The sequence below is a fragment of the Jaculus jaculus genome, chromosome 6 (assembly GCF_020740685.1).
Source record: "Jaculus jaculus isolate mJacJac1 chromosome 6, mJacJac1.mat.Y.cur, whole genome shotgun sequence".
NCBI classification, from domain to species: Eukaryota; Metazoa; Chordata; class Mammalia; order Rodentia; family Dipodidae; genus Jaculus; species Jaculus jaculus.
This window is the reverse complement of record NC_059107.1, coordinates 17,447,354-17,459,342: the sequence shown is the minus strand read 5'-3', so window position 1 is coordinate 17,459,342 and position 11,989 is coordinate 17,447,354. Positions and strand designations below refer to the sequence as shown.

Below are 11,989 nucleotides of genomic sequence, written 5' to 3'. Positions count from 1 at the left end.
GGAAGAGAGAGAAAAAGCCAAAAGCAAAACGACACAGCACACTTCAGGAGCTACAGGAGCAACTCAGGAACTTTGTATATTTTTAGATTGGAATGTCAAATCCACCACCACACCTAGGGCTGGACTGCCCAGTGACACCTCCTCCAGCCAGATAGATAGTAACCCAAGAAGTTTTAATAATCTCTTGAATATATTGGGGAGCATTTATTCAAATGACCATACTCCACCCCTGGTCCCCAATAGATTCAAAACCATTTCACATTGTAAACTATACTCAGTCCAGTTTTAAAGGACCCCACAGTGTTTTTTTCTTTTTTTTAACCAACTTAAGATAGTTTTAAAGTCTCAAAACTTATCTGAGATTTAAGAAGTTTTTTAGTTGTGAATCCTGTAAAATAAAACAAATTATCTATTTTTAACATATAAAAGCACAAAGTAAGCATTTTTAACTGGTATAAGCCATAACAGAGAGAGACTAGAGTAATGTAAACTCAACAACCATCAAAGAAACATCAAACTTTTATAGTTCAAGTTCAGTCATAACCAGTGACTGAAAGATTCTGGATTTGCCAATTCCATCTCTCCAGGTGCGCTGAGTAGCCAGGAGAAACTTCTATTCTTAACTCACTGCCTCTGTGGTAGCCTTTTCACAGTCCTGGTATATCCAAAATACCTTTGGGTCTCCATGTAAACCACAGTCTATTTTTCAATGGCTTTGTCAGCCTATCAGGCTCATCATGTCCTGTCTCATTTCACATTTCAGCAGTGGCTCCAGGAACCACGTGCACTTTGTGACCACTCCATGCAATTTTCATGCTTCCAAAACTAATACCAGGTGCATAGAACACAGCCATATTTTCAATTTAGGGATGAAACAAATTGTGACCTGGAACAGCAGGTTTCTTTTCCAGGTTTCTTTCTAAAAGAGTTTGTACTTTTATTATAGGTTTTTTAAGGTATCCTCAACATTATTTTAATGTAAAGCAGTTGGGTCATCTTTTTTTTTTTAATTGTTAATGTGTTTGACAATAGCAGCTTTAGTAATCTAAAATGTGTCTCGGTGCCTGTAATTTTAACTTGCTTGAGGTTTTCCAACTTACAATCTTAAATATCTCAGTCCAATATCTTTAGCCAAGCACATCATTCCATTACAATTTTAACCTTGATCAAATTCTCTGGGCCGGGGCAGCAGAATGCAGCCAGCCCTTATGCCAGCAGCCCAGTTCCAACAAAGTCCTCTGCAGTCTTTCCATACCCTTAAAACACTTATAAGCCAAACTTCTAAGATCTATTCACTCAGCATCTAGCACTTTCAAACTCTCATAAGTATAGTCAATAATACCTGACTTACCATTCCAGAAGGCATCTTCAGTTGCAGGCACTAAGTCCATGCCCATTTCTTAAGAACAAAAGTTCCATAAGACCAAAATCCACATGGTCAGATTCATCTCACCCTACTCCTAGTACCAATTCAGGTTTGCTGATATGAAATTCCAAACCAGGCACAGTTATGGAGGAAGGGATATTTATTAAAGCTTACAGATCTAGGGGAAGTTTCATAACAGTAGAAGTTGGTTCCCTCTTAAAGGAACAGGCAGAGAGATAAAAAGCAAAATTGCAAAAGCAAAACTGCACAGCACATTTAGGAACACCAGGAGGAACTCAGGCACTTTGGGATGGACTGCCCAGTGACACCTCCTCCAGCCAGGTGGCTGGAAATCCAAGAAGTTTTAATAAACTCCTGAATTTATTGAGGGACATTTATTTAAACTACCACAGAGACCACAAGAAGAAATTGCAGGAATTACAGTAAATATTAAGACATGCATTCATGTGGACGTCGCCTGAACAGCATGATGAAAGAGCATTGGAGTACCCACCCCAGAGCAAAAAGCTGATGGGAAGTTTTTTTTTTTGTTGTTGTTTGTTTGTTTTTACTTTGGCTTATAGTCTCAATGGGAAGCCTCATGATCATGAGGGAAAGGATGGAATGTGCAGAGGCTGGACATCACCTCTCCATAATCCATGAAAAATGACATCAAGAGAGTGTTCTCATCTCTGGCAAGGGGAAGCTGGCTATTAGACCCCTTAATACTCCCCACCCTGGGTCAGTAACGCATCTCCTCCAGCAAGACTCCAAATCCCAAAATGCCACCAGTTGCAAACCAAGCAAAGAGAACTCAAGAGTTTATGGAAGACATATGATTTTAAAACACCACTAAATATAAACAAAACTGCAAAGAAGTCTGGGGAGATGGTTCAGTGGTTGCAGTGCTTGCCTGCAAATCATAATGACCTGGGTTCGAATCCCCGGTACCCATGTAAACCAGATGCACAAAGTAGTACATACATCTACAGTTCTTTTACATTGGCTAGAATCCCTGGCACATCCATACATTCAAAACCTCTCTCTCTCTCTCTCTCTCTCTCTCTCTCTCTCTCTCTCTCTCTCACACACACACACACACACACACACACACACATTCTTTCTCTCTCTCTCTCTCTTCAAATAAATAATAAAATATTTAAAAGATTACAATTAATGTAGACATCAGTGTCTGCTCCTAAACAAATATCAAGTAAACAGTAAATGCTCAGAATAAATATGATCTATTGTGGAGAAAAATTAATGCGATATGGGCATGTGAGAGCATTATATTTAATGGGTCTTGACTTTATATAGAAATTCATTTTCAAAAAGAGAAAAAGGAAAATGAAAGAACTTGGGTCAAACCTTGCCATCTTTCTGCATTGTGGTCATCTTTCTGATGTTGCAGCTTTATTTCTGAGGCCTTCATCATTCTTGACCATGCAGATCCAACAGAAAAACAGTTTCACCTCATGAGTCAACATGACTTCTTTTTCATTATGAATCCATAATTCAAAAATCATACTATTTATAATAACTCTTGCTTTGATTGTTCTGGGAAATATCAATTGATAATTCACTCATCCAATATTTCAAAACCCTATCAGCACAGATATGGGCATTAAGAATATCAAGATGAACAAGACACACTTGATTCCATAGAGGTTGCATTTTATGATGTGGCAAGAAACACAAAAGTAGAAACAGAATTGAGATCATTTCAGAAACTTGCAATCTTTTGAATAACAACAATAAAATAATGCCTTAAACAAAGTAATCTGTGGCAAGAAGGCACTCATGCTAATGTACCCAGTGAGGAAGGCAGATCAGAGGAAAGCTCTCTGTAGAAGTGAGATTTCAAGGTCTGAATAATGAGCAAGCAGCCATGTGAAAAGCTGTGGGAGAACACTGTAGGCAGACTGAACTGTCACGGAAGCGCTCTGGGTCAGAAATAAATGTGGAGGGGATATGCTCATGAAACATAAAGAAGGCCAATGAGCTGGAACACCACTCAGAGTGCTGAGATGGAATGGGGGAGGGGAAGAGACAGAGCACCCAGTGCTCTCTGAATGTCCAAAATGAGGTAGCATGTTACCCAGCGTGAATGGATAGCCTTTGAATGTTATTCTGTAGCCAGGGACATAGCCTACTTTGATTCTTTAGTAGCTTATTCTGGCTCTTGTGTAGGGAGTGGATGAATCAATCAATTCTTACCTTAATAACTGCTTTGTTAGAAAATAGTATGCAATTCAATAGCCAAGTTCAAATGCCACCACGCCTCCATTCAACAGACAACTATTGATCACTCCATGCAGTGGCTCAAAAGATGTTGGAGCTGATCTCACAAATTTAACATCCCAACAAGAAATCCCTACATTAAATTAAATATTGAAATTTGGGGTGGGGACTCATGTCTGCAATCCTTGCCCTGGAGGCTGAAATAGGAGGATCAAGAGACTGAGGCCAATGTGGGAAATATTGTATGACTCCTTATCTTAAAAAAAAAAAAAAAGAAAGAAAGAGGGATAAAATCTAGGCATGAGAGATGGCTTGGGAGTAAAGGCACTTGCCTGCAAAGCCTAATGGCATGGGTTTGACTCCCCAGTACCCACATAAAGCCAGATGCACAAAGAGGCACATGCATGTGGAGTTCATTGCAATGTCTGCAAACCCTGGCCAGCCCATTCTCTCTGTCTCTAGCTTCTATCTCTCTCTCCTTGAAAATAAAATATTTTTAAGTATTAAGAAAAAAAAATTAAACCAAACAAAAGAAAACAGAGCAAATATCACAAAACTGTAGCTTGGACTTTGACTAGTAAAAATCATAGAGGCAGCTTTCTTTCTGGCTTAATTGAACTTAACCTAGACTAGAAAATTGGAGTGCCTGAATCCCAGGATGCACAAAATCTCATTTTGCCAAAAGGCCTGTGAATGAGCCAAACCTTTTATATTATTCAGGTCTCCTTTCATCAATTTCATTAATGTAGCTGAAGGATCCAGAGCTGAGCGTGTGTACCTAGCTTCAGTCCTTACCACCTTAAGGACACCAACAAATGCAGGGACAGAATCTGGAAACTAAAAGTGAAAAATTGGTTTCTTTGAGAGGGCAGGTGAGGAGGGAAGGAGAGCACCAGTTCCCATCCCAAGATCTACAAATAAACTTTGTTTAAATCCTTTGTTGACACTTGAAATGGTAAAGTTCTGACTGCAAAGCTAAGGATTGAAAACCCAAGGGGTTGAATAGTGTTGGCTGCTGCTCACCATAAGGAAGATGGTTTGGATTCTAAGTTCCCAATACACTTAAGGATTTTAGGAGCAATGTGTATATAATGAGGCAAATGATAGAAAACGTAGGAGAGAAATAAATGTTGTAGCTTATAAGGGATATTTGAAATAGCACATATGATGGACAGACTGGGCAAAGGATGGACAGATGAAAATGTCAAGAGACAAAAATTTAAAAAATTCATCAACAACTGACTCACAAAACATCATACTAGAGGCAATTCTACAGGTGGAATGAAACAAAGAGAATACCATAAAGGAACCCATAGATATAATAATAAAGGAAAAATATGTGGGCTTTTTACTTTTCTTAATTTCACTTTTCAAAGAAAGATGACATCATTATGGGTTTGTTCTTATATGCTTCTATAGAACACAAAGTAACAGTAACATGCGGGCCAGAGGGATGAAGCCATTCTGTTGCAGCATGCTTCTAGGTTAATATATGTGGTTCAAATTAAATCTAAAGACACTAAGTTAAGTTGAGGACAAAGAGATATATTCTACAATCATTGCTAAAACAAGTTAGGTTAAAAAGCCAAGAGATATCAAAAAGCTGTAGGCTTTCAGCTGGGTTAACTGTACCAGACACGAACTCCATTCTATAGAGCCAATCAAACAAAAATGGGTAGGCTGGGGAGATGGCTAAGCAGTAAAGGCATTTGCCTGCAAAGCAAAGGACCCAGGTTCAATTCCCCAGGACCCACATAAGCCAGATGTACAAGATGGCACATGCATCTGGAATTAGTTTGCAGTGGGTGGTAGCCCTGGAATGCCCATTCTCTCTCCCTCTCTCTCTCTCTCTCTCTCTCTCTCTCTCTCCATATCTTTCTCTCTGTCAAATAAATTAATTAAAATGAAATGAAAAGAGATAGAATGTTACCCCCATAACAGACATGCCACTATTACACCATTGGGTGCCTTGTTCCTGGCTGGCCAGCTGTGTAGCTTACAGAGTCCATTGCTGATTAAGGCTGTTAAGGACTTTACTTCCCCAGCTTCCTGCATAATACTCCTAGCACTATAATAGCTAGCAGGGTAGAGGCTCCCAAGCTCATTTTCATCGTGATTTCACAATATCCTGTAGCGGAAACATGTGCTGTCTTCAACAGGGTCTTACCATCCAGCTCTGGAAACCAGGAGCATTGCCAGTAACTTGCATCATTTGGGGGACTCCATAACCAACAATGGCAATAATGCATGCATAGGTATGCACCTGTACAGATGCAGCTGTGCATGTAGGCACTAGAGGATGGCCTCATGAATACTGCCTCACATTTTCATTGGGAAACTCAGGTCTTCATGTTTGAGAGGACAGCACTTTGCTGAATAATATCTCTCCAGATCCCTGAAACTTGAATATTTTTTGAGTTTTCTGAGTAACATGAATGTGTTCTTCAAAGCCTTTTCCTAGAAGAGCCCTTGATAAATAGTACAGGGATTCTTGGATCCTAGATAGCACCAGGGCAACATTTGGTACAGTCTTTAGGGTCTTGAGTAGATGCTAGGTTCTGCTCATGAAGGGCAAGTCTTATAGTGTATCCTCTGCCTGACAGCCTCCTGTGAGTACTTTTCTCAGTTTTTCACTGAAAGATACTGGGAAACTGAAGCTGGAATTTATAAATGACCAAATATCCCCAGGTCAAAATGAGTCACAGTCTGTCCTCCTCTCTGGGTTCTAGAAGGAGAGCACAGTGACATGTTCTGTAAGAAGACAGAGAGTGACTGCTGAGGACACAGGTGGTGGTTCACAAAGCTACTCCTTGGCCTGGTCACAGCAGCCTGGAAGCAGCCATGGGCACTAAGAAAACATATGAGCTGGCTAGGTTTCCATCTAACATCTGTGAAGATTGACATTTGAGTTACATTTTTTTAAAAAAATATTTATGTATTTATTTAGTATTTATTTGAGAGAGAGAAAGAGGCTTATAAAGTAAGAAAAAGCATGCCAGGGTGTGGAGGTTTGATTCAGGAGGCCCCTATAAACTTAGGTATTCTGAATGCTAGTCTCCCCAGCTGATAGCATTTGGAAAGTAAAGTCTGGAGGCAGTGTGTTGTTAGGGTGGGCTTATAGATTTTATAGCCAGTGTCCCCTTGCCAGTGATTGGCACACTCTCCTGTTGCTATTGTCTACCTTATGTTGTTCAGGGGATGATGTTCACCCTCTTCTCATGCCATTATTTTCCCCTGCCATCGTGGAGCTTCTCCTTGAGTCTGTAAGCCAAAATAAGCCTCTTTTTCCCCAAAAGCTTCTCTTGGTTGGGTGATTTCTACCAGCAATGTGAACCTGACTGCAACAGTAAACTGGTACTGAGGAGTGGGATTGCTGCTAGACACTTGGAGCTAATTTTCAAGAGAAATGTGGGAGGATTTGAAACCTTGGCCTAAGAGATGCCTTGCAGTGCTGTAAGTACAGCTTGATGGACTCTTCTGGTCAGAGTTGAAAGACCTGAATGCAGTAAGAACTATGGACTGTGAGGTTTGGCTTATGAGGGTGAGAAAGAGCTTTGCTTGGACTGGGCTATCAGTTTGTGTGGGAAGCTTGCTGTTATGCCGGTGTCCTGAGAAGTTGTGCAGGGTTGCTTTGTGTAGAAATGAACTTGTGTGAGCAGAGGGATATCTCACAGAAAAAAATGAAGTCGTTGGGCCTTAACTGCAGCCCACTCAGCTGCAAATTGTTTGAGATATTACAACCATTGAGATTAGTCCAGCTAACCTGCACTAGGGTGAATATAGACTCTTTTGAAGGGGCCTGGATGCTCAAGGAGTGTCTTGTTCTTCAAAGTCTGCTTTATTACCTCTTGGATTAACAAATTGGCACCCTACCTGTTATTGTGGAGTATAAGAAATGCAGGAAAGAGATGGTCATTGAGTTTGCAACATGGTCTTGTGGTTTGGAAATGGCCATGGGCAGTGTGAAGCAGGGTTTGCTGGTTGCCTGCATGGAGACCCCATGGGACATTAGGATGAACTGTGGCTTGCAGTGGAGACCCAGTAGAGATGCTGGGACCACGAGATGGCTGCCAAGGAGAACTGTCAGCCCCAGTGAAGTTTTCCAGGACTGTGAGTAGCCTAGCTAGAGGGGCAGAATTAGAATGCCAGAGACTTATTGCTTCTTAGAGTTATTGGTCTTGGATATTTGTCACGGGCTAGTGTTGTTGGACTTGAAGCTACAGAGTTTGATGTTGCCCAGGTTGGTTTAAATCTTGTATTGATTGAACATTTCTTTGCCATGCCCAATGCCATCTTCTGTAGTGTGAATGCTTATTCTGGGCCATTATGGGTTTTTTGAGGTTACTTTTTGGTATTATGGCTCAGTTAAAAGATCTTGAGCTATAGGGGTATATGAACAGCAGTGGGATTGATAAAAACTATGGGGACTCTTAAAGGTGGACTGAATGCATTGAATTTTAAATCATGTATAGTTATCAGTTTATGGGGGCCAGGGGCAGAATGTGGAGGAGCAATTCAGGTGTCCCCCATAAACTTAGGTATTCTGAATGCTAGTCTCCCCAGCTGATGGAAATTGGAAATTAAAGCCTCCTGGAGGTAGTGTGTTGTTGGAGGCGGGCTTATAGTGTTATAGCCACTTTCCCCTTGCCAGTGTTTGGCACACTCTCCTGTTGCTATTGTCTACCTTATGTTGGCCACGGGATGATGTCCACCATCTGCTCATGCCATCATTTTCCTCTGCCATTGTGGAGCTTCCCCTCAAGCCTATAAGCCAAAATAAACCTGTTTTTCCCAGAAGCTTCTCTTGGTTGAGTGATTTCTACCAGCAATGTGAACCTGACTGTAACACAGGGCATCTAGTTGCTGCAAACAAACTCCAGAAATATAGCCACCTTGTAAGTCTGGCTTTATGCGGGAACTGGGCAATCAAACTTAAGTCCTTAGGTTTTGCCAGAAAACACCTTAATCACTGAGCAACCTCTCCAGCCTGCAATCTGAGTTACATTTAATTTCACAGGATACTCTTATGATTCCCTGCTACCTACATAAGCCAGATGCACAAAGTGCCACATGCATCTGGAGTTCCTTTGCTGCGGCTAGAGGCCCTGGCATACCCATTCTCTCTCCCTCCTCCCCTCAAATAAATAAATAAAATACTTTATAAAAATATATGCTCACTCTCCAATATCAGGCTACCATCAATCATGGGCTACAAGAGGGCCTCAACCTATTAAATTCTCTATAAAAAAAAGTAAGGGTTATCTCATTTGTCCTGGTGCTAACTTACTCTCTGTGGGAGAATCTGCTTCTCTTTTCAGATGGATGTAGATCCTAAGGAGGGAGCCACTTCATCATGCCTCAAAAGGGCCTCGGCTGAAACTAAGAAAAATTGGCGAAGCAAGCAATGGTGCTGTTTTCCTGATGAACCAGATACCAGCACAAAGGGGAAGGAGACTAACACAGAGAAAAATCAACTCCTACCAAATCAGAGAGCCAGAGCCTCAAAGGCCCCCAACACCCTATCACTGAAGCAGACCAAAAATGAACCCAACATGGCTCAGGGAAATTTTGCGGAAGAGGGGGCGGAAAGAATGTCAGAGCCATATGTTGGGTCAGGATATGCAGAAATATTTATTGTACCAATAACTGTGGGCAAACTCCACAATGCATGACCCAAATACCTCAACAGTGAGGGGCCAATGGGGAGGGGGTAGGAGGGGTGCCAAACTGACTGTATTTGCTGAATACAAAACTAATTAATAAAAAATAAAAATAAATTTGCCCAACAAAGTGTGTCCACCAGTATATTCTTGCGTGTGCATATGTATGAGTCACATGTATGAAAACATGTACACAAACACACAAAGCAGGCTATGACCAGATATCTAGCAATCATCATCCTATGGAAAAGAAATTCAGCAAAGCTCATATTTAGAAATGCTGAGATTCTATTAACCTTCTTACATTCTTTTTATACTACCTGTAAATTCTCATTACTTCCCACTTTTTTGGTAGATTTCAAACTGAAGATAGCCCACTGAGCACATTTCGTAAAATACAAATTGAGCAGGTACTTATGTGTGCTTAGCATGGGTTCCTTAAATTGAAAATTACCCATCTTATCTTAACAGAATTGAGTGGAAATAATGTGGTTGATATAGTAATATCAAAAATGTCAATTTTAGCATAACGTTTAAATTTGATAATAAAGAAAAATGCTTGATACCCCATATGTTCAAAAAATTTAATGCAAATGAGTTTTTCTTTGAGCCATTTTAATAACTATAATAGGATAATACAAATGATAGATGGCATAAGTACTTCTCTTGACATTTAATAAAATTTGAGAACAAAAGTATCCAATGTGGACCTAAATTCATTGATAACTTCAATCTTTAAGAGAACAGCCATAATTTTACAATAAAAGTAACGAACAGAAGAACAAAAGCGTAATGTGGTATTTTAACACGAAGGATATCAGAATTTAATGATTTATCTCTCTCCAGATCCCACGTAAGCCAGACGCACAAAGGTGGGACAAGCACAAGGTGGCACGTACCCACTAGGTGGCGCAAGTGTCTGGAGTTCAATTGCAGTGGCTCAGACTCTGGTGTGCCAATTCTCTCTCTCTCTCTATATATATATATATATAAGAAAGAAAAAAAATTCTGAACAATAAAAATAATTGAGTATGGGTCAGGGAGGCCATTGAGGACTGGGTGCTGCTTGGTTGCAGCCTCCCGCACCCGTGACCCAGCCTGTCTATCACCACAGGAAGATCTCTGACCCCTGGACCTGGGAGACCCCCGACCTTTTCCCTAGCTGAAGCTACAGGGTATTGAGGCAGTAGCAAGATGTCTTCCCACAAAGCATCTGCAGAGGCACAGGGCAGTGGGGCTCCTGCCCGCTACAGGGAAAATGGCACACTGGATCTGGCTGAACTGGGATCCCTGCTGAAGGAGAAGGACCAGCGGGGGACTGCCAACATCACCAAAGCTGAAGAAGAGCCAACCTGCCCAGTGCCCAGGAAGAAGACCGGGAGGAACCAGTGCTGACACTTGCCCCTGCAGGCTCACCATGCTGTGAAGAGGATGGAGGAGTTTGTGTGTAAAGTCTGGGAGGGATGGTAGAGGGTCTTCCCACATGATGTGCTTCCAGACTGGCTGGAAGACAAGGACTCCCTGCTACCTGGCCACAGACCACCTAGACCCTCTTTTCGGCCTTGCTTCAAGAGCATCTTTCACATTCACACAGAAACTAGCAATATCTGGATGCATTTACCTGGTTTTGTGCTGTTCCTGTATGTGGAAATCTTGACCATGCTCCTACCAAATATGTACTTCATGTCTCCTCTGCAGGAGAAGGCGGTTTGGGAGATGAACTTTTTGTGGGGGTGCAGTGCTCTGCCTCAGCTTCTCCTGGCTCTTCCACACTGTCTATTGTTATTCAGAGAAAGTCTCCTGGACTTTTACCAAATCGGACTATTCAGGGAATGCTCTCCTCCTCGTGGAGAGCTTTGTCCCCTGCCTTTATTATTCCTCCTACTGCTCCCCACAACCTTGGATCATCTACCTCACCATCGTCTGTGTCTTGGGCATTTCTGCCATCTTTGTGGCACAGTGGAAAGCCGGATTGCCACTCCTATGCACCGTCAGACAAGAGCAGGAGTGTTGCTGGGACTTGGCTTGGGTGGTGTTGTGCCTACCATGCACATTACTATGGCAGAGGGCTTTTTCAAGGCCTCCTCAGTGGCCAGATGAGCGGGTTCTTTCAGGGGCTGGGATGGCACCGGAGCTGGCCTTGGTGCTGCTCGCATTCCGGAGCGCTTCTTTCCTGGACAATTTGACAGACGGTTCTGTTGCATTGGATTTTCCTCGTCCGGGTGGTGGCAGCAGCTTTTGTTCACTTGTATGGCGTCTCCAACCCTCGGGAATTCCATTCTGGCCTAGAAAGTGGCTGTACTGATGACTCCCTGCTCTGAGCTTTCCCACCTGAGGGGGTGGACAAGAACTTCCCAGGTGCTTTAAAAAAAAATAAATAACGTCTTTGCTGAAGCAAGAGGAAGAATCTGAGTTGTTTCTAGAAGAATCATCTTGCAGAATCCAATAGCAGTCAAGCTTCAGCTCACTTTCACAGCCACTGGGCAGTGAACGTTTTCCATTTTCGTTCCCTGCCTGGGGAAGGTGTGGCTGATGGATGCAGATGTCCGTCTCCTCAGCTGGCAACTACTGGTCCTTCACAGACACACAACTTTGGAACTCACATTGAGATTTTACCCCCTCCAACCATTTTGGGGAAAAAAATTATGGTCTGAAACTCTTTATAAACTATATTTGTTTTTCTTGAAGAAAATATCCCTTCCTTGTCCCTTTCCTTACTGTG

General features: G+C 41.9%; 1 pseudogene; it reads left to right on the top strand.

Annotated features, from left to right (window-relative positions):
- The first annotated feature begins 10,461 nt into the window (after positions 1–10,461).
- On the top strand, positions 10,462–11,588 carry LOC101601244 (annotated as a pseudogene).
- Positions 11,589–11,989: the final 401 nt, after the last annotated feature.